Here is a 22,411-nt window from a genome sequence, read left to right as displayed (position 1 = left end):
CGTTCAGAGAGGACTCCTGTCTGCTGTTTTATTCCACAAGGACCACAACAGCCAGCAATGGACCAGCGCTGCACCCAGGAGCCAGGAGTTCATTCTTGCCTCTCAGATGTGTGTCAGGAACCACGACCTGATCCGGAGTCCCCAGTGGCAGGAAGCTGGCGTCGAGAACTAGACAGAGGCCCTCCACTGTCAGAGGCAGTTACCTTAACCACTGGGCTAACCACCCTCTCTGATTTCTGACAAGACAGAAAAGCAGTTCAGTAGAGGAATTACAGCTTTTTCAATGAACAGTGTGTGAGCAATTGAACATAAAGGGGAAAAATGAACACCAGTCTAATCACACATCATACAAATATGACCTCAAAATGGGTCACAGATTTAAACATAAGGTGTGAACGTATAAATTTTTAGAAAAATATGTAAGAAAATCTTTGGACCTAAACTAGGCAAAGGGTTCTTAGATGTTATCACAACAGAATCTACAAAAGGAAAAACTGATTGGACATCATCAGAATTTAAATCTTGCTTGGTGAGATACATGGGTAGGGGATAAAAAAAAGAGAGAGAACAGAAAAAATGCATGAGAACCACACACCTGACAAAGGTGTGGGATCCAGAACATGGGAGAACTTTCCAGACTCGGCAGTGAAAGGAGAAAGGGGGTGAGTGGCACAGACATTTCAGGCCACACAGAGCTGCACACAACCTCTGAATGCCGTGCACCATCTTTGTCCATCAGAGAAATGCCAACGAAGACCCCAGTGGACACTCCACACCCACCAGAGTGGCTACACTAAACACGGTAACAGCACCCACTGTTGGGGACGCCAAGGAACTGCGGTGCTCACACATGGCTGGTGGCGACGTAAAACACTAGGCCCCCTGGATCTGCAGGAGACCAGCAGTTTCTTAAGAAACATGTCACACACAGCCCTGACTCTCCCAGAGCATTTATCCCAGGTAAATGGAAACTCCCTGCTGGGGATGGAAGACGGAAATCCTAACCTACAGATGTGACCACTGCTGGAAATAGGGCCTTGGAAGATGTGGGCAGGTTAACATGAGGTCATACGGATTACAATGGCCTTGACCCCAAGATGACCAGTGGCCTTGTGAGCAGAGCAGAACAACGACCATGTGAAGACAGAGGCAGGACGTGGGACACAGCGTCCACAAGCTGAGAACCAAGTTCCGTAGCACCACCAGGAGCCTGGAGAGGGGCACAGAACAGACCCTCTTCCAGAACCCCCAGAAGGAACAGCTCAGCCCTGCCACATGGCGGTCTCACACTCAGCATCCAGAACTGACAGGGAATACTGGCTTCCCTTGCTCTAAGCCACCCATCTGTGGAGCTTCGGAATGGGGACCTTGGCAGACCAAAGCAATGATGCTCACAGGAACACCTGTGTGCGCATGCTCACAGCCACCTTCTCACGACAGCCACAAACCACAAAACCACGAGGACATCCACGGTTAGGTCGGCTGGCCTGCCCACGCCCCGGAACACTACTCAGCAATAAACAGGGGCGTGGTGGTCTGAACGAATTTCCACAGAAAGACGCTGAGTGAAAAAGTGCACCCCAAAGGCCACACACTGTGTTCTTCCAGTTACACAATGTTGCTGAAATGACAAATCACGGGAATGGGAAGCGGGCTCGTGGCTGGCAGGGACTGAGGAAGGCGTGGGGTCGGGGAAAGGAGACGTCGCCGTGAAGGGGACGTGATGGGCCCCTGCGGTGACACCGTGCTCTCTGTGAGGACAGCATCCATGGCTGTCACGTGGCTGATACCGGACTGTGGGTTTGGAGGCATGCACAGGGATCTCTGGATCATTTCTTTGTTTTTAATTTTTTAAAGATTTAATTTATTTATATGAAAGACAGAGTTACAGAGAGAGAGAGGTAGAGCCAGAGAGAGAGGTCTTCCATTCCGTTGGTTCACTCCCCAAATGATGGCAATGGCCAGAGCTGAGCCTATCCGAAGCCAGGAGCCAGGAGCTTCTTCCAGGTCTCCCATGCGGGCACAGGGACCCAAGGACTTGGGCCATCCTCCACTGCTTTCCCAGGCCATAGCAGAGAGCTGGATCAGAAGAGGAGTATCCAGGACTCGAACCGGCGCCCATATGGGATGCCAGTGCTGCAGGCTGGGGCCTTAACCCACTGCACCACAGCACCGGCCCCATCTCTGTATCATTTCTTACAACTTCATGTGAGTCTACATTCAAATAAAAGTGAAAAGCATTTAAAAGAAAGTCAATCTTTTTGTTACAGTTCAATAAGAAGTATTTTTAAAAGCCAATATTACAATTATACCAAAGTACTTCTTGCATTTCATCACTAACAAGCTATGACCTCTTGTTACTTATGAAGACAACTAGCAGTAATGCAGACAGAAAGGAAGGCAGGCATGTTCTCACAGCGCTTAACCACTATCCCCAGGACAGAACACCGAATTACAACCGCCTATATATGTATATATTTTAGATTTATTTATTTATCCAAAAGACAGGGTGACAGAAACAGACAGACAGACAGACAGACAAAGATCTTAAATCTGCTGATTCACTCCCCAAAAGGCCGCAGTAGCTGAGGCGGGTCAGGTTGATGCCAGGAGCCAGGAACTCCATCTGGGTCTTCCACCCGGGTGACAAGGACCCAGGCACTTGGGCCATCATCGGCTGCTTTCCTAAGAGCGTTAGCCGGAAGCCGGATGAGAAGCCGAGTCCTGTGGCCTGAACTGGCCCTCTGATACGGAACGCCAGCGTGGCAAGTAGCAGCTGAACCTGCAGCCCCACAACACAGGCCCACAGCCGCCCGTTCACGCACCTGCCTCTGCTGTGCGGAGGGCAGGGACGGGATCTTCTCGCCACACCACACCACAGAGCCGGGAAGTTGTGAGAATCAGGTCACCTTTAAACTAAGCCCCAGACCAAGACTGAGTGTGACCAGCAGCCATGCAGGAGGTGGGGGCTGGCACGGTTTCTTGAAGCCTAAGCTGCTGCCGGATCACGTGGGTTATCCATTCACCCTCGACAAGGTCACAGCCGTTGATGACGACACGAGGAAAATGTGGGGAAGGCACGTGGATCCTGACATTCCCTAGCTCCTTCCGTGGTGTTCTGTGGGTTCATTGTGCATCGTGTCGGGGGCAGACAGGGACCTGCAAGCGCACACCTCGCAGCTTGCCCGTGTCCTGCCGTCATTCCACGCCTGCGCACCAGCTGCGGGGCGCTTTTCCAGGCGGTGGGGAGCCAGCAAACGGGCCGTGAAGCCGCTGTCTCCGACAGAGATGTGCACAGTAAACAAAGCAGCACTGTGCAGCCCAGGACGGCGGTGCCAGGGGGTGTGCGGCACAGCGGACCTGAGGGAGGGGGAGGATGACCAGGAGCCCCTTCCCAGGCAGAGCGGGAGGAGCAGGCCTGGCAGATCCCAGGAGGGGAGCAAGGGCTGTGGGCGAGTGAGGGGAGGGAGACACAAGGGGGGGACAGTGCTTTCCCAGCCGGACAGCTCAGCCGGAACACAAACGTCACACGGGAGCTACACTGCGGAGAAGAGCTGCACGCACGTCCTCGCTGCCCGTCACAAATCTCAAGGAAACCTGTCTTCCAGACCACGCACCAGATTAACCTACATACGCAAGGGCCAAGTTGCTACCACCACTTACTGGTAAAAATCCACGGTTTCCCACCTGAACCCAGCCCCGACCCCTGCCCCAGCCAGAGGAAAGAGCAGTGGGCCGCAGCAGCGCTGGGACTCCCTGCCGTTACTCTACTCGGTGAATTTTAAGGAAGATCCACTCCGGTCACCATAGGCCTTACAGGCCAGGTGTGAATTTTGCACTTAATCCCATGTGTGAGAGGAGACTGTGAAGAGAGTTTTAAGGGGGGCACTCATGGGAAGTAATTTGCATTTTAGAAAGCTAACCGGGGCTCCTGCTTAGAGAATAAATGGAGGAGATCCATCGGGGTTGGGGGCGGGGAGGATCCATGGCATGGCCTCCCCGTGGCCCAGGCTGGGCTACTAATGGGGTAAAAGGGCAGGGGAGGAGCTCAGCCAGGAGAACGCAGCAGCTGTGGGACAGGGGTGGGGATGGAGCCGCCAGGACTGACTTCACGTGGAGAGGAGAGGAGGCTCAAAGATGGCTCCTGTTTCTGGCCTCAGTCACTTGGAGGATCACCGTGCCAAAGCTGACAGCGTTCTGAGGCAGAAGGTGGAGCCCCGTGAATTATGGCACCAGGGACAGGCCATGGAGAAAGACAGCACTTGGGGCCCTGCATCTCATATTGAGTACCAGGGTTTCAGTCCCAACTCCACGTCCAATTCCAGTGTCCTGCTACTGCATACACTGACTGACTGGCAGCAGATGAAGGCTCAAGTACTTGGATCCCCTGCCGTCCACGGGGGAGACCTGGACTGAGACCCAGCCGTGTCCCCTGCCATCCACGGGGGAGACCTGGACTGAGACCCAGCCGTGTCCCCTGCCGTCCACGGGGGAGACCTGGACTGAGACCCAGCTGTGTCCCCTGATACCCACGGGGGAGACCTGGACTGAGACCCAGCCGTGTCCCCTGCCGTCCACGGGGGAGACCTGGACTGAGACCCAGCCGTGTCCCCTGCCGTCCACGGGGGAGGGCTGCACGCAGTTCCAGCTCCTGGTTTTATCCTGGCCCAGCCGCTGTGTGCTTTTGGGGAGTGAACCAGTAGATGGAAGCTCTCTGCCTGCCTGTGTCTCTCTGCCTTTCAAATAAGAACTATATAAATGTAAACAAGATAACTGCTTTCCAATAAATGAGTCAGGAGCAGTTGGGGATGGAGTGACACTTTTGGGGACCACCAAGATGAATGTTTGGCACGCAGCCATGAGGCCAATGATGTCACCTACAGAGACCACGGAGAAGGCAGGAGAGCAAACGACTGAGCCCGAGACACCCGACACTTGGACTGTGGGCACAGACAGAGAGCCACAGAGGGGACAGGATGAAGGTGGTACTGCGTGGGTGCCCATGCAGCCACCGCTCACAACCCAGCCTCATCCCCGGAACACAGAAAGCTAGGGGACATTTCTGCTAATAGAAGAGTAGTTAGTTAATGCCTCATAAACTTTAAACAGTCATACCCAGTATAATTATACTACCATGAAAATAAAGATGCACATTTTCATTGTTTTTTTTTTACTTTAACTCAAATGATGTAGCATAACTTATGGGGCAATTTATTTGATAGTTTTGCAAATTAATCAAAGCATTCCCAAATATTTATGAGGATTTTTCTTTTCTTAAAGTTAGGAGTTCCAGCTATAACTGTTCTTGCCTTATACAAAATAACGAGTTAAAAATTGACTCAAGTTTGGTCTAGGAAAGAAAAAGACACCTGCGATGAATGATATTGTTAATGTTACTGGACTTTAAACAGCACCAAGGAATGCATAAACAATGCAGCAGAGGAAACATTCTAACAAAGAAAAAAGGCGGGGGGGGGGGGGCAAAACAGACCAGAAAGTTCTTATCTACTGCTCTTTCAAGTGCCATTGGAAAAACTAAACTGACAAAAGTCCTGAACGAATGTACAGTGCTTCTGTCCTCCCCGCAGGCTTCTCCGTTACAAGATGGCAGAAGTGAATGCCGACTGGGCCTCAGGAATGCTTTCGGCAGCACCTTCCTGGTCTTCAAGCGCACACCGCTCCCAGGTTCCATGACGTCTCGGTCCCTCTCAGCAAACACGGACAATGACAGGGTTTCCGTTCCCCTCGAGCAGCCTGCTGACCTGAAGTCTTGCTCCTCTGCCACCGTCTGCTTGTTTTTTTCTTAAAGATTTATTTATTTGAAAGGCAGAGTTACAGAGAGAGAAAGAGAGACAGAGATCTTCCACCCACTGGTTCCCCAGGGCTGGTCTCCTGTGTCGTCAGGCCAGTTAACACGGGCGTTAGAAGCATGCCAGAGGCTAGTCAGTTCACTGCTGGGCCAGCTCAGCGCCCAGGAGGCATGAGCAGCCCGGAGACCACGGCACCCTCCTCAGGACAGCTGGCAGCCTGGGGCCCAAGCACCGAGAGGCCATCCTGCGTGCGGAGGCCGGGAGGAGGCCCCTCCCGCAGCGCGGTGAGCCCAGTGCGGCCCCTCCACCCCGCCCCTGCTCTGTTCTGCTCCCCAGGAGCTCCCTGAACCACGTGCTCCTTTCAAGTCCCATCCCTGCCTGTCCTTGAAGCCTCCACCAAGACCAAGCTCTCAAGTGTCTGCAGGAGCCATCGCTTCTTCTCCCAACCACTGACCCGGACATACAGCGGCCACCAGGGGAACACAGCACCGGGCCGCCCTGCTCCCTGGTTCCCTCTGCTCCGGATGGGGGTCAGGAGGTCTTTCCCTCATCGGCAGGCCATCCTGTCTCTGCCATGCTTGCCACTCAACTCTGTAGGTGCCGCAGGAAAGCAGTGAGCAAATGAGCACGGCTGTGTTCCAATTAAACTGTATTTAAAAGTGCCTACGGACCGTGGCTGGACAACATCTAACTTGGAAGATGAAGCCTCCTCTCCTCCTCGCAGGCACGAGGAGGTAGCTGAGGGCTCCATCTTCTAGCAACTGCTGCTGTCCGACTGAACACAAGGGAGGGTTGGCCATGGCAGCTGTGTGGGGGTGCCGGGGCGATCTCCGCACCCCCTCTCAGTGCCGCTGAGAGCCTCAAACTGCTCTGAAAAGTCTTTCTAAGCCGCCTAACGCCACGTTCATTATGCCTCTGTGCCTTTGTGGGAGATGTTCCTGGGCCCAGCAATTCCGTCTCCTTGCTCTCAGTCCCCAGCTGTGTCTACCCTGCTCCCAGCCCACCCGAACGAGAGGCCTGGTCCTGTGACGCCAATACTCACACCGCGTGGGTGCGGTGACGCCAGTACTCACACCACATGGATGTGGTGACACCAATACTCACACAGGGTGGGTGCAGTGACACCAATACTCACACCGCGTGGGTGCAGTGACACCAATACTATACACCGCGTGGATGCGGTGACGCCAATACTCACACCGCGTGGGTGCAGTGACACCAATACTATATACCGCATGGATGTGGTGACGCCAATACTCACACCACGTGGGTGCGGTGACGCCAATACTCACACCACGTGGGTGCGGTGACACCAATTCTATACACCGCGTGGATGCGGTGACGCCAATACTCACATTGCGTGGGTGCGGTGACGCCAATACTCACACCACGTGGATGTGGTGACACCAATACTCATACCGCATGGGTGCAGTGACACCAATACTATACACCGCATGGATGTGGTGACGCCAATACTCACACAGGGTGGGTGCAGTGACACCAATACTATACACCGCGTGGATGCGGTGACGCCAATACTCACACCATGTGGTGCAGTGACACCAATACTATACACCGCATGGATGCAGTACTGTTCACAAAGCTCAGCCCAGGGGGACCACTTGTGTGCAGCTCGGTCACCTGGGAACCTGGATGGGGGTAGGTGGGTAGGAGGAGGCTGTGACAGCGAGACAATGAAGGAGGAGAAGCTACGTGGAGGGTGCCATTGACGCTGCCTCAACAGGCACACAGGCAGGATCCTGCCAGGACCCCAGAGAGAGCCCTAGGACCTTCTGGCAGAAGAACAAGAGAGGCCTGGGGCCAGCAGCTGCCACGCCCAGCACACAGGGTCCTCCGCAGGCTCCTCTGGGCTGCTGGTGTGCAGAGCCCCCTCCAACAGCAAAGGAGGGGCTGTCGGCACCAGGTGGATCAGGTCCTTCATGGCCACCTGCTCCAGCTGCACCTGGAGTCAGCAGGGAAGCCCAGAGAGGGGCAAGGCACCACCTGTGTCTGCGAGAGCCCATGCCCTGCTCTCTCAGGTGTGTCTCTGCCCTCAGCAGGTCGACCCCAGAACCAGTTTTCCAGGGACCACCAGTGAACGGTGCTGGCTGCAGCGGAAGAGACCTCGTCATAACTGACCTGCGTGACCAGGACTCTCTCACACTTCACCGGCACTCCCACGGGTCTGATTTGTTCTTGCACTGTGGGGTGACCTAGGACTTCATGTCTGACAGCTGAGAACCCTGCCTTGCCTTGCATTTGTAGGTCACGGATGCTGCGGTTGCTGACCCGCCATTATCACCAGGCACGGAGGGCAGGGTGAACTCCCCGAGTCTCCCAACCCCATGATGTGCACAGCAGCAGGCTTCCTCCTCCCAATACCGGAATTCATTGCTCCTGCCCGTGCAGTCACTCTTCTCTTCCTGTCCGTCTGATGCAAGAAGCCCAAAGTGACCAGGCAGAGGTATTGCCTGGATCTCAGGGAAACCCGTTATACGCCTGACGGGAGAGCTCCCAACACTGACCTCCAGGCCCAGAAGCTATGATTCAGCAGCGCCCTGGAACAGCGTAGGGGCGGGAGGAACATGCCTTCACGAGTGGGCCACTGGGAGTTACGGGGAGAGCTGCCACCCAGGCCAGCCCTGGACCGCAGGACCTGTGGAGCTACTACTGGGGACACAGCACCGTGTCTCCTGCCATCCCACATTCTGGAGGACCGGAGATTGCGCTAGCAGCTTCGCTAAGCCAGAAAGGCCATCCTAGCCGAGTAAGCAGGCTGTCTGTTCCAGGCGGGTCTGTCGCTCCCCCTCTTCGTGGAGGAACGACACAGGACCCTGCGCTGTTCTTTTGTCTGCTCAGCCCTCCCCGGGTTTGCTGCTGGTTCTTCCCGGGTTGGCTACCGTCCCTTCCACCTCCGTGGAAGGGCAGTTCCCCCTGCCACTTTCCCCACTTCCGCGGGGGAGCGGCACACCGTCGGCCGGCTCTCTCGGGGGCTGCACAGGTGTTCCTTCAGATAGATGTTCCTCTTAGATGTTCCTGGTGCATGTTGTCTCTCTCCTCCTTTACAGTCCTCTTCCACCAATCCCAACTCTGCTACCCACATGCCGAGTACGCTGCTCTCCTCCAATCAGGAGCAGGTCCCACAGTCTATTGGTTGAACTGGAGGCATCTGTGTAGAAGCTGTTTCCTCCTCTCCCAGCGCCATATTGTGGGAGAGCAGATGCATAGAATAAGTCTTAATTCCAGTAACTTAGTCTAGTCCGAGTTGCTCCCAGTTGCTCCCCACAGGGTCCACATATGCTGAGACCACGGGAGTCACCTGCCCGTGGTTACACCACCTCTGTCTGAAGTTAGTGTCTTGGTCTGACCCACATCAGGTGAGACCCTTATATGGTTAATCAGGCATTCCGGAGCCCTGGTAGAGGCACTGTGGGCATTCAAGGCAATCTCATAACCAAAGCAGGATTAATTCCATAGAAGCAAACCACTGACACCCGCTCACCCCCTACTCCAAACACAGACACAGACGCAGACACAGACACAGACACAGACACACACACGGTAGAAACGGCCCAAGACAATCACTCATCCCAAGCAGTTGCCTCCTAAGGACAACTCTGTATCAAGGGCTCAGCTCTGTCCTCTGCCATTGAGTGTCAAGCACACGGGGGCTGTCACTAGATCCGCCTTGGCCAGGGGTCCCACACTCTGAGTCTACTCAAAGCCCTGAGCCCTGCCATTGTGGCTGCCCCATCTTGGGCCTGCTACTGGGGTAGCTGAGGGCAGAGTCCCACTTGTACTCCTTGATCCAGCTCTTCCGTCTGCCTGACACGGAAACCTCTTTCGTGGAATGTGCTTCCTTGGCGGGCACTGCCATGAGACAGCAGGACCTGCAATATGCCTGCCCAGCCCCACAGGTGCACTTTTGCCTAATCTTCCCTCAAGGCTTCTGGCCAGCCCGCCAGGCTGATGACCACCGCCCAGGAGTCCTTGTGTGTCTTCACCTGAGGCCACCTCCTTTGTCATTTGTCATTCGATGACCCAGCGGAGCTCAGAGCTCCATGCCCTGGGGTGGTCAACCCTCATCACTGCCCCTCATGCTCACATGCCCATTTCAAGACACACATACACATGATGGGGCCCCTTGCAAACAACAGGCAGCCGATCACAGGGACCCTGCGGGAGGTGTGGTGTGCACTGGTGTCTCCTTCCTGTCACTGGTCACAGGAGCCTGGGGAGGTGTGGTGTGCACTGGTGTCTCCTTCCTGACACTGGTCACAGGAGCCTGGGGAGGTGTGGTCTGCACTGGTGTCTTCCTGTACCTGGTCACAGGAGCCTGGGGAGGTGTGGCCTGCACTGCTGTCTTCCTGTCACTGGTCACAGGAGCCTGGGGAGGTGTGGTGTGCACTGGTGTCTTCCTGTCACTGGTCACAGGGACACTGCAGGAGGTGTGGTGTGCACTGCTGTCTTCCTGTCACTGGTCACAGGAGCCTGGGGAGGTGTAGTATGCACTGCTGTCTTCCTGTCACTGGTCACATTAGCCACACAAGGCTATGGTACACACTGATGGGAAAGGTTTGGGGCACCTGCCTAGGAGACTGATACCTTTGGGTCATCAGTTCATGTTCCTTGGACCTGTTCTGGCCTGATCTCAAAGCTGTTTTATCGTGTGACAAAGTATGACATGGTGAAACTGACCAAACCCAGTTCACAGAGAAATTGTGCCAGCTCATGTGCCACGGTGAGACCTACAATACCACAAGGCTCAGAGACCTGCCTAGAGCTTTTCCCCAATGCCCAGCATTCTCTGGCACAAGACAGCTTGCTTTGGACACCTGTGTGTCAGCCTGTGGCTTCCTTTTGGGAGCAAGACATCCACCAAGCTATGCCCATGCCATTGAAGCGGCTGGGTCACACACACAGCCTGAGCGGCAGAATGACTCGCGTGGCGGCCTGGGCTTGCTGTGGCCCTTCCCTAGCCTCAGGTGCCACTCAGAACTGGCAGTCACCCAAATCAACGGGCCAGGTCAGCGTTCCCAGCAGCAGCATGTGCTGAAGCCGAAGTCCAACGAGGAACCAAGGTCCTTGACCCCTACACTCATAGCCCTCACACCGAGACACCTAACCAGACCTTCTCCTGCCTCCCACCACCCCTTCTCCCACGCATCCCATGCTGAGCCCCTTGTAGGATGATGCTGGGTTTCCATGTCACCCAGTTCCCTAGGACAGCTGCCCCTCGAGGTCATGACCTGTGAGTCCTCCCCTCCTGAATTCCTCCGCAACACCTGGCACAAATTAAAGATCCAGCCAAAGATTGCATAACGACATTGAAATGTGTGATTACAGGATCAATAGCCAGAGAGAGAGCCGACTGCTCGAAGAGTATTACCTTATTAAAGGACAAAGATTACATCCAGGCATGGCAGAAAACGTGTGAGGCGTGAGATGAGGCAGACAGAGGCCGCCTATCCGCGGTTAACCCTGCTGAGTCGCGTTGGTACGGATTACACGCCGGCTATTAGCAAACAACGGAAGGACCACATCTTGCAGACTTCGATTCACTGCCTTTTGGAATGTGTGTATTAAATATTTCCACTGTTTATCTAGGGACAGGCATCTACTGAGTGCCGCGATGGGCATGGTCCTTCCGTGGTCCAGAGGGTAAGACAATGGGCAAAGGAGAGCCTTCGTCTCTGGGGCTGGTGTGGTGGTGCCGCGGGCTCAGCCACTGCCTGTGATGCTGGCGTTCCCTCTCAGACTGCTGGCTCAATTCTGCCTGCAGTTCAGCTTCCTGCTACCACATCTGGAAAGGCAGCAGATCGTGGCCCAGCAACTGGATCCCTGTTACCCGAGTGGAAGGCCAGAGGGAGCTCCTGGCTCCTGGCCCCAACCTGGCCCTGCCCTGGGTGTTGCAACCATTTGAGGAGTGAACCAGTGGATGGGAGATCTCTCTCTCTCCCTCCCTCCCTCTCCCTTCACCCCATGTTCTACCTTTTAAATAAATGAACAAATACATAAATAATTTACTTTTAAAAAGCCGACTCTCGGCCCCTTGGCCTCATGTTGGGTTATGCTGGGGAGGGACAAGGACCAAGTGCATGGAGCACAGCGAGGACAAACAGTGCAGAAGGCGCCCCAGGGGCGGGGCTTTCGAGGGGGGAGCAGGGTGGACCTGGCAGGTGGTCACACAGAGGAAGAGAGGGATGGGAACAGCTGATGGCAGGAAGAGCTCCCCACGTAGAAGGGAGCACCAGGGCGGATGGGAGGTGTGTGGGGACTGCTGTGTTCAGGGACAGCCAGGAGCCCAGTGTCCGGGAGTGAAGGAAGGGAGGGGTCAAGCCACGCCATGAGCTCTGATGGGTAGGGAGGGCACAGCATGGGCGCCTCACCAGCCTGTGGTGGTGAAGCGCCAGGCAGCATGGGAGCGCTCAGCGCAGGGCAGTGGAGGCCCAAGTCCATTGCAGTTGGGTCTCTCTGGCTGCAAGGGGAGGTTGCAGGGTAGGGGAGTGCCCAGGACACACAGCAGAGGGCACAGTGTGGGCACTTGGATTTGGATTTCATATCTACTGTGAAGTTACAGCCAACCATTTTTGAGAAAATTATTCTGAGGAAACAAGGAAGACTGGCCCACAAAGCCCGAGATGTCTCCTCCTGGGTCTCACTGTTCCCTGGCAGCCCTGGCCACAAACAGCCCCGTGCACAGAGCAGCCCGCACAGCCATGCCCATGGGCGAGGCAGCCATGAAGGACACAGCCCTCCTGGGGCTGAGGCCAAGGCTGCACAGACAGGCCAGGCCGAGTGACACAGAGCGTGCGCCAGGGACTGCCCAGGGGGCAGGAAGCTTCGCAGAGCCGGCCAGCAGGAAGCCACGGCCACAGGGAGCCAGGGTGGCCAGGGTCCTCTCTCTGGGGGAGCCTCTCCTGTGCCTCCAGCCCCAGGCCTGCATCATGGAGGATACAGAAGACAGTGTCGGCCAGGGGAGGCCTTGGTGCTTTCAGACGCATGCAGCCACTGAGAGAGGCCTCTGGCAGGGTCTGTTTGGAGACCAGGAGTCCAGGGGCTGACGGCCACAGGTGCAGGGGCAGCTGGCACAGCCACGTCCTCCTCGCCTTAGACAGCACACAGCTGAAAGCACATTTCCCTTCCCCTGAGGTCAGTGGGCCAGGTGGGCCAGGTGGCCAGGTGGGCCAGGTGGGCCAGGTCCAGTTACAGCAGTTTTCAGGGGCGATGGTGTCGCCTCCGAGCCATGGCCCTCCAGGGAAGGGTGCACTCTCTTCTGTCCTCATCCCCACCAAGGCCGTGGGCATGAACGTGGGAGATGGGCATCAGCATGGCCCACAGAGCGAAGGCTGCGTTGTTAGGGACCTGCTCGCTGCTGGGCTACCCTGGGACCCTAGCGTCCGTGGAGTTGCTGTGTCAGCCCAGGCCACTTGGCTGCACTTGGTCCAGGCACTGTTATTTTGGGCCTCTGTCACCACAGTTAACCTATGCTAATGCACTGCAGAAAGAAAGGGCCCTGCCACCGTCATGACAGGTACAGGCACCAGGAGCGGCAAGTGCAAAGCTGAAAGCAGGGATGAGCTGGAGGAGCCAAGGAGCAGGGGGCTGGTGTGCATGGGAGAGGAGTGAAAAGACCGAGCCCTGCCACCGTCATGACAGGTACAGGCACCAGGAATGGCAAGTGCAAAGCTGAAAGCAGGGATGAGCTGGAGGAGGAAGGAGTGGGGGCTGGTGTGCATGGGAGAGGAGTGGGGAGCTGGTGTGCATGGGAGAGGAGTGGGGGGCTGGTGTGCATGGGAGAGGAGTGGGGGGCTGGTGTGCTTGGGAGAGGAGTGGGGGGCTGGTGTGCATGGGAGAGGAGTGGAGGGCTGGTGTGCATGGGCAGCAGGAGCGGGGGGTTGGTGTGCATGGGAGAGGAGTGGGGAGCTGGTGTGCTTGGGAGAGGAGTGGGGGGCTGGTGTGCATGGGCAGCAGGAGCGGGGGGCTGGTGTGCATGGGAGAGGAGTTGAGGGCTGGTGTGCATGGGAGAGGAGTAGGGGGCTGGTGTGCATGGGAGAGGAGTGGGGAGCTGGTGTGCATGGGCAGCAGGAGTGGGGGGCTGGTGTGCATGGGAGAGGAGTGGCGGGCTGGTATGCATGGGAGAGGAGTGGGGGGCTGATATGCATGGGGCAGCAGGGGTAGGGGGCTGGTGTGCGTGAGAGAGGAGCGGGGGGCTGGTGTGCATGGGAGAGGAGCGGGGGGCTGGTGTGCATGGTCAGCAGGAGCGGGGGGCTGGTGTGCATGGGCAGCAGGAGCGGGGGGCTGGTGTGCATGGGAGAGGAGCGGCGGGCTGGTGTGCATGGGCAGCAGGAGTGGGGCAGGGGGGTGGGAAATCGAGCCTCAAAGACTGCTCAGCAGGAGGGGAAGGCATCAGAGAACTCTGAGCAGAGAAACGGCACGATCCTGCTTGAATTACCCCAGGGTCAATCTGGCCGCCCAGGGCAGAACAGACTGAGGGACCGGAGTAGAAGCAGGGGGACCAGGGAGAGAGCAGGTGGGGAGGACCAGGGGGACCAGGGGGAGAGCAGGTGGGGAGGACCAGGGGGACCAGGGGGAGAGCAGGTGGGGAGGACCAGGGAGATCACGGGGAGAGCAGGTGGGGAGGACCGGGGGGACCAGGTTAGGGGGAGGACCAAGGGGGACCAGGTTAGGGGGAGGACCAAGGGGGACCAGGTTAGGGGGAGGACCAAGGGGACCAGGTTAGGGGGAGGACCAAGGGGGACCAGGTTAGGGGGAGGACCAAGGGGGACCAGGTTAGGGGGAGAGGACCAAGGCGGACCAGGTTATGGAGGGAGGACCAGGGGGACCAGGTTAGGGGGAGGACCAGGGGGACCAGGTTAGGGGGAGAGGACCAAGGGGGACCAGGTTAGGGGGAGAGGACCAAGGGGGACCAGGTTAGGGGGAGGACCAAGGGGACCAGGTTAGGGGGAGGACCAAGGGGGACCAGGTTAGGGGGAGGACCAAGGGGGACCAGGTTAGGGGGAGAGGACCAAGGCGGACCAGGTTATGGAGGGAGGACCAGGGGGACCAGGTTAGGGGGAGGACCAGGGGGACCAGGTTAGGGGGAGGACCAGGGGGACCAGGTTAGGGGGAGAGGACCAAGGGGGACCAGGTTAGGGGGAGAGGACCAAGGGGGACCAGGTTATGGAGGGAGGACCGGGGGGACCAGGTTAGGGGGAGGAGCAGGGGGACTAGGTTATGGGGGGAAGACCACGGGGAGCAGTTCATGGGGAGGGACCAGAGACAGCAGGTCGGGGAGGGGGAGGACCATGTTAGAGGGAAGAAAGAGGGAGAGAGCAGGTTGTGGGGGAAGGACCAGGGAGAGCAGGTCGGGGGGACAGCCAGAGGGAGCAGGTTAGGGGGTACCAGGCTCAGAGCAGGGAGGCCAGGGGAGGCGAGAAGCTGGCTCTGCACATCTCTGGACGTCACTGTCAGCCTGCCCAGGCCCTCTCCCAGGTCATCACCGACCAGAGCTCATGAATAGCAAAGATACACTTCTTATAGCTCAGGAGTCTGGAAAATCCAAAGTCAAGGCCCTGGGGCAGCAGCCTGACTGATGTTTACCTCACTCCACCCGCACAGCAATCCAGCGAGGAGGTGCAATGAGCCTGCTTCACAGACGGGGAGCACAGGCTGCAGAGTGTGGACGACCTCCCTGGAGGCTGCACGGCTGACGAATGGCAGAATCACGACTCAAACCTGATTCCCGACTCTGCACCCTGTGCCCTCTCCATTACCCGCACTGCTGGCAAAATGACAGCTTCAGAGCCCCGCGGAGAGCCCTGTGTTCAGAAAGACTCGGTGGACGGCTCCTGATTAGCTCAGAGCACAGCGTCCATCAGACGCCTTCTCACACCGCTCATTCTCCCCCAGGGATGCGCACCACAAAGAGCCACTCCCCCGTCGTCAGGACGAGAGCTCCTTCTGCATGGCAGGGGCCGAGGCTCGGCCACAGGCCATGGGGCTGGCCCTGCGCCTGGGTTCCCGCCAGCCCGCTGCGTTCACAGCGCTTCCTTTGGTGCTGCAACATCCTCCCGTGGATTTGCCCTCTGCCCACATCTGCAGCAGATGGGCCACGGAGATCCTCCAGCCGCCTGCAGCAGCTCCGAGAGCGCCGGCGTGGCTGAGCTGTGAACAAAGGGGCGTCTGGTTCGGCACGGAGGGGCAAGGCTGTATTTGACTAAGCCAGATTTGTGAAAGGGAAAATCGCATTCCTCAAGTCAGAACAACGTGAGGATTTAAAAAGAACACCTCGGGGATTAACACTGCTCTTAATTCCCCAAGACAATTTTGGGCTTTTTTTTTTTTTTTTTTGAGACTGAGACGCCCACTGGTCAGAACTGTAAGGACAGGCCCGGCTGCTGGCAAATCAATAATGTCCACATGGAGGAATCGCCAATCTTTTTAAAAATATTTGTTTGTTTATCTGAAAGGCAGAATTATAGAGTGAAGGAGAGACAAAGACCTTCCATCTGCTGGTTTACTCCCTAAATTGCCAAAACAGCCAAGATTGAGCCAGGACAAAGCCAGGAACCTCAGGCATCCCCAGCACATTTTCTCCTGGTGTTTACCAAAACCCAGGGTCTCTGTGAGGTGAGCACGCACCAAGCAGAGGAGGAAGCTGCGAAGTTTACCGGAAAGCAGGTGCCACAGGGCGGGGAGTTTTGTGTGCTCTCCAACTCTGTGTCCCAAATGCCTGGCCCAGCAGCACATAGTAGGCAGTCAACGGAAAGCACGTACAGCAGGTGCTCAACAAACAGCACCACAGAGTGGATGCCCGAGAAGTTCTGCGCAATTAGTGTGGACCGCTGCTGCTTGCAATGCCAGCCCATCCCACACGGGCGCCAGTCTGTGGCCTGGCTGCTCCACTTCAGATCCAGCCAGAATAAAAAGCACTAAAGTTGGCCCAAGTGTTTGGACCCCTGCCACTCACATGGGAGACCTGGATGAAGCTCCTTGGCTCTTGGCTTTGGCCTGGCCCAGCACTGGCCATTTCAGCCATCTGCAGAATGAACCAGTGGATTGAAGATCTCTCTGTCTCTCCTTTTCTCTCTCTCTCTCTCTCTCTCTCTCTCTCTCTCTCTCTCTGTAGCTCTTTCAAAATAAATTATAAACCTTAAAAAAAAAAAGTACTGGGGCCAGCACCATGGCTCACTTGGTTAATCCTCCGCCTACAGCACCAGCATCCCATATGGATGCGGGATTCTGTCCCGGTTGCTCCTCTTCCAGGCCAGCTCTCTGCTGTGGCCCGGGAGTGCAGTGGAGGATGGCCCAGGTACTTGGTCGCCTGCACCCGCGTCGAGACCAGGAGGAGATACCTGGCTCCTGGCTTCGGATAGGCGTAGCCTCAGCCATGGCGGCAGTTTGGGGGGGTGAACCAATGGAGGGAGGACCTTTCTCTCTCTCTTTCTCACTATCTCACTCTGTCAAATAAATAAATAAAAATAAAAATAAAAAGTACTGCATAGTAAGCATTCGACAACAGCATCACACAACAGCACCCAAGAAGGAGCAGTGTATTCCAGGCACTCAACAGAGAGCACCACACAGTAGGTATGCAACAAACAGCAATCATGAGGCACTCAACAAACAGCATTGCATAGTGGCTACTCAGGAAGAAAGCACAGTAGGTATTCAACAGCGAAACCTATAGCAGATACTGAAGAAACTCTACTTAGCAGGTTAACAGCCTCACATAACAGGCACCCAACAAGCGGCACTGTGTGCTGTACTCAACAAAGAGCACGACATGGTAGGCACACAACAGACAGCACTCACACAGACACTCAACCAATAACACTGTTCGTGTGTACTCAGAGCACCACAGAGTAGGCACTCAATAAGCAACACCACACAGTAGGCCCTTGACAAGCAGCATCCCACAGTAAGTCCTCAATAAACATAACAGAAGCCGGCACCTTGGCTCAACAGGCTAACCCTCCGCCTTGTGGCGCTGGCACACCAGGTTCTAGTCCCGGTCGGGGCGCCGGATTCTGTCCCGGTTGCCCCTCTTCCAGGCCAGCTCTCTGCTCTGGCCCGGGAGTGCAGTGGAGGATGGTCCAAGTCCTTGGGCCCTGCACCCCATGGGTGACCAGGAGAAGCACCTGGCTCCTGGCTTCAGATCAGCGCGGTGCGCCAGCCGCAGTGCGCCAGCAGCGGCGGCCATTGGAGGGTGAACCAACAGCAAAGGAAGACCTTTCTGTCTCTCTCTCACTGTCCACTCTGCCTGTCAAAAAATAAAAAAACCATAACAGAATAATAAATACATGAATTACAGGAAGAGTTCGCCCCTTATGTAAAAGCAAACTTCCCGGCCAGTGCCGCGGCTCACTTGGCTAATCCTCCGCCTGCGGCGCCGGCACCCCGGGTTCTAGTCCCAGTTGGGGTGCCGGATTCTGTCTCGGTCACTCCTCTTCCAGTCCAGCTCTCTGCTGTGGCCCAGGAGGGCAGTGGAGGATGGCCCAAGTGCTTGGGTCCCTGCACCCACATGGGAGACCAGGAGGAAGCACCTGGCTCCTGGCTTCAGATCGGCACAGCCCCAGCCATGGTGGCCATTGGAGGGTGAACCAACAGAAGGAAGACCTTTCTCTGTCTCTCTCTCACTGTCCACTCTGCCTGTCAAAAAAAAAAAAAGAAAGAAAAAAGCAAACTTCCCATCACCTCCAGCATGGCTGCAGCTACTCGTGCGTGAGCAATCGCTGGGCGGACTGCAAGTCTTCCCTAACAGTGCATTAAGCTAGGCCCTGCAGGGCTGTGCCGGATCCCACGCGCTCAGTAGACTTGGAGGCTTAAGTTGAGCTTCCCAAATGACAGAACTCCACTGCTGCTAAAGCAGTTCTTGTAATTCAGGTGTTGATACCAAAACCAGACCCGTCTACCCTATGGGTGGGATATGTGTGTTATGTGTGCAGTATATTTGATGTGTGTGATGCATGATTGTGTGGCATGGTCTGTGTATGGCAAAACACTATGTGTGATGGTGTGTATGCACTGTCCATGTGGCAAATGATGCATCTGTGGTATGTCTGTTGTGTGGTGTGTGTTATGTGACACAAGTGTGTGTGGTATGTATGTGTGTGATAATGTGGTACATGTACTGTCTTGGTGTGTATGGTGCATGCATGTACTGTGTGGGATGCGTGTTGTGTGTGGTACATGTGGTAAGGACACATAGCATATATAGCTTATGTGGTATGTGGTCCATGTGGGATACAGTGTGTGTAATGTGTATGTAATATGCATGTGGCATACATGGCATGTGTGGTAGTTGTCACACTAAGTGTAAGTGTGTGTGGTGTTTGTGTGGATGGTATATTATGTGTGTATGGTTTGTGGTGGGTACAAGTTGTATGCATGGCAAACAGTGTATGCAGTGTGTACTGTGCATGTGGCATATGTAGTATGCGTGTTATGTGTGGTGTATGTGATATGTGGTGTATGTAGTGTGTGGTATGTTGTGTTTGCAGTACACATGGTGGGTACATGTAGCATACATAGTACATGTGGTGTGTGATGTGTGTGGCATATAATGTGTATGATGTGTGGTGTGCGCCTTATGTGTGGTACATGTGATGTGTGTGGTATGTGCATGTGGTGTATGTAGTGTGCACTACATGTGATGTTTGTGGGATGTGTGATGCACTTGAGACGTGCAGTATGTGTGATTGTGGTGTAGCGTGCATGGTGCGTGTGGCATAGGTAATGTGTGTGATGTGTGGTTCGTGATGTGGGATTCATGATGTGTGTGGCAGTTGTGGTGTGTGCATGTGGCATATGTAATGTGTATGTGCATGTGGTCTGTGTGCAGAGGCAAAGAACATCCCTGCCCCTCCCACGCATATCCCCAGTGTCCCCTCTTCTGGTGTCAGGTACTCACTGACGGGTGCTCGCTGGGAGGCACCATCACGTGGCACCACCCCCGCTGCCTCGAAGCCCCAGCACATCAAAACACACCAGATCTCATGTCACCCACACCCTTCTGCTGGAAGGGCTCCCCCGACCACACCCCCCACCCCTCACCTGCAGCCCCAGCCAATCCTGAGGCGCAGCCCCGGGCATCTCCCCTGGAGAGCCACCCCGCCTCTGCCACAAGCAGACCTGAGGCCCTCATGCAGGATGTACCAGTCGACTCCGCACCCCTCGGCTTACCGTGCCCCACATGCCGGGTATGCTCGGCTGAGGGGTGCACCTGCCCCGATGCACACGGACCTGTCCATGTGTGAAATGCCCACTGTTCTTGCTGGGGGCTGCACGTCATGACTACAAAGACTTGAGACCTCCTGCTTGGCCTGACCCCACGCTCCACCAGCAGCACATCCGGTGCTCAGCCCTCGATGCACCCTGGGAGGAGGCCGCACACCACGCGCCCTGCAGGGGAGTCACTGCCCAGCCGGTGGGCTCCTGAGGCTCCGCTTCAGCAGGCCCCAGACCAGTGTGCGATATCAGACGGCCAAGGGGCCCACAGCTGTCTTCTTCACCTGCAGACCCTCCAGCTCGTCTCCTGTGGGCCCCGCCTTGCCTTGTTAGGTAGGAAAGACAATGGTGTATGAACATCCCTTAAGCAACCGACGCTGCAATGTGATCACTGTGCTGTGGTGAGCCTGACACATTCATCTGTGAGCCTGCTTCCTGCATGCTCTGTTGCCATAGCAATGCTCCAGAAAGGCCTGGCAAATGCCGAAATAAATCACGGAAGATGGCTACGCACCATCCTTCCTAAAGGTCCCCTAATGGAAACAGATCTGTCCCTGTGGGGTAGCTGAGCCTCCCGTCTGCATCCTTCTCGGCGAGGCATCAGCAAGTTCAGGAGGACCTGCCTTGCAGGTGGCAGGTGCACCTGACTTCCCAGGAGCTGACCTCCCCTTCCCAGGCTTGGCTCCTGTGGTGACACCACCAGGTCACAGCATCACTGATGTGGTTGCTCAGAGCAATACAAAAGCTTGTCTCATTCCTCTGACCCTGGCAAGCCAGCATCTGGGATCCTGACGTATATGCAGCACCTGCAGACCTCCGGCGTGCACCTTGCTCCTCACTGCCAGCCCCTGCCACGTACCCTGCCCCCACTGGAGCATGCACTTCACAAATATGAAATCATGATGAATTCTCTCTGGGCGACAGCAGGGAAGGCACTGACGCTTTTTTAAAGTTTTGTACTTATTTGAAAGAGAGCTTTTCCACCCACTGGTTCACTCCCCAAATGCATGCAACAATCAGAGCTGGGCCACCTTGAAGTGGGGAGCCTGGAACTCAGTTCAGTTCGCCCACATGAGTGGCTGGGGCTAAAATACTTGAGCCACCACTGCTGCCTCCGAGGGTCTGGTTAGCAGGAATCTGGATCAGAAGCAAAGTCAGAACTTGAACCCAGGACACCCAGCAACAACTTAACCATTGTGCCATGTGCCCACATCATTAATTTTCTTAGATGTCTTACATGCCATAATGCAGTTACATTTTTTTAAAAATCCTTGTCCTTTAAAAACAGATATGGATGTGTTTACAGGTGAAATGGTATAACTTGGATTGATTTGGAAATATTCTTTAAGAAGAAAAAATGAGGTAATTAAGTAGAATTGGTGCCAATTGGTAATGGCACCTGGGCTTATTAGGCTCTTTGGCGTGTATTTGAAAGTCTGCATAACACAGTGGCCCCCTTCTCCACGGGAGCTCTTTTTACCCCCTCTGTGGATACCTGAAACTGCAAACAGAACCAAATCCTACTTATCCTATATTTTCCTATACATACATAAAGTTTAATTTCTAGTGAGGCACAGGGGAATAACAATAACTACTAATAGAAAAATATATTAAAAAGATACACGCTTTCACGTGTCACAGGCAGGCAGCATATGCAGCATGGACACACTGGACACAGAGAAGAATCACATCCCAGGCAGTGCAGACGAGAATGTGTGAGATTTCATCATGCTAAACAGCAACTTAAAATTTATAAGTTGGTTATTTCTGGAATTTTCCGTTAATATTTTCATATCAAAATTGACTGCAAGTAGCTGAAACCAGAATATAAAATTGCGTATGAGGGGGACTCCTGTGCAAAGCTTGAAAAGAAGTGTGCAGTGCCCAAAATCAATCAGAAACTATGAGCAGGGCTGGCCCCGCAGGGGCTCAGCAAGGCCCTCTCACCTCGGAGCACCTGCTCCGTGCCTGGAGCCACCAGCCACTCCTGCACACTCACAGCTGCTGCCCGGCTGGGCAGTGCCATCTTCCAGGCAAGGGAAGAAGAGGCTGTGTGGCCCACAGCCCTGGCAGCTCTGACTGCAGGAGAACTGCACGGCCTCAGGGGTTTGAGTCCAGCCCAGGGAGCAGGTGGGGCTCAGCAACTCCTTCACCCCATGAAGGGAGACCATGTTGCTTCTCTCTCCTCCCCCTACCAAAGTGCCAGTCTCAATTTACTGGGGGAGCTGCAGCCAGTCTCTGTCCTGACTTGGGGAACAGTGGGCAGCTCACTCTAGGAACAGGGCAGCTCACATGAGAGCAAATCCCCTGCACACTGTGACTGTGAGGGCACAGGCCACAGAGCTGAGAGAGACGTGGTTGTGGCTGGG

General features: G+C 55.5%; 1 long non-coding RNA gene across 5 annotated transcripts in view; it reads right to left on the bottom strand.

Moving 5' to 3' along the window:
- The window catches only part of LOC127487512 (uncharacterized), a 223,757-nt gene that overhangs the window by 126,526 nt on the left and 74,820 nt on the right, over window positions 1-22,411 (bottom strand). For 2 of the 5 annotated variants that reach the window (XR_016230667.1, XR_016230668.1), the window contains one exon: window positions 5,216-5,802. The exons of the other annotated variants lie outside the window; for them this stretch is intronic. This is a non-coding gene — a long non-coding RNA (uncharacterized LOC127487512). Of the gene's footprint in view, window positions 1-5,215; window positions 5,803-22,411 lie in introns of those variants that run through there. 5 annotated transcript variants of the gene reach the window in all.

This window comes from Oryctolagus cuniculus, chromosome 2 (assembly GCF_051225735.1).
Source record: "Oryctolagus cuniculus isolate XC-2025 breed Fujian yellow rabbit chromosome 2, ASM5122573v1, whole genome shotgun sequence".
Taxonomy (NCBI): Eukaryota; Metazoa; Chordata; class Mammalia; order Lagomorpha; family Leporidae; genus Oryctolagus; species Oryctolagus cuniculus.
The sequence above is the reverse complement of the archived record's forward strand: the minus strand, read 5'-3'. Positions and strand labels throughout refer to the sequence as shown.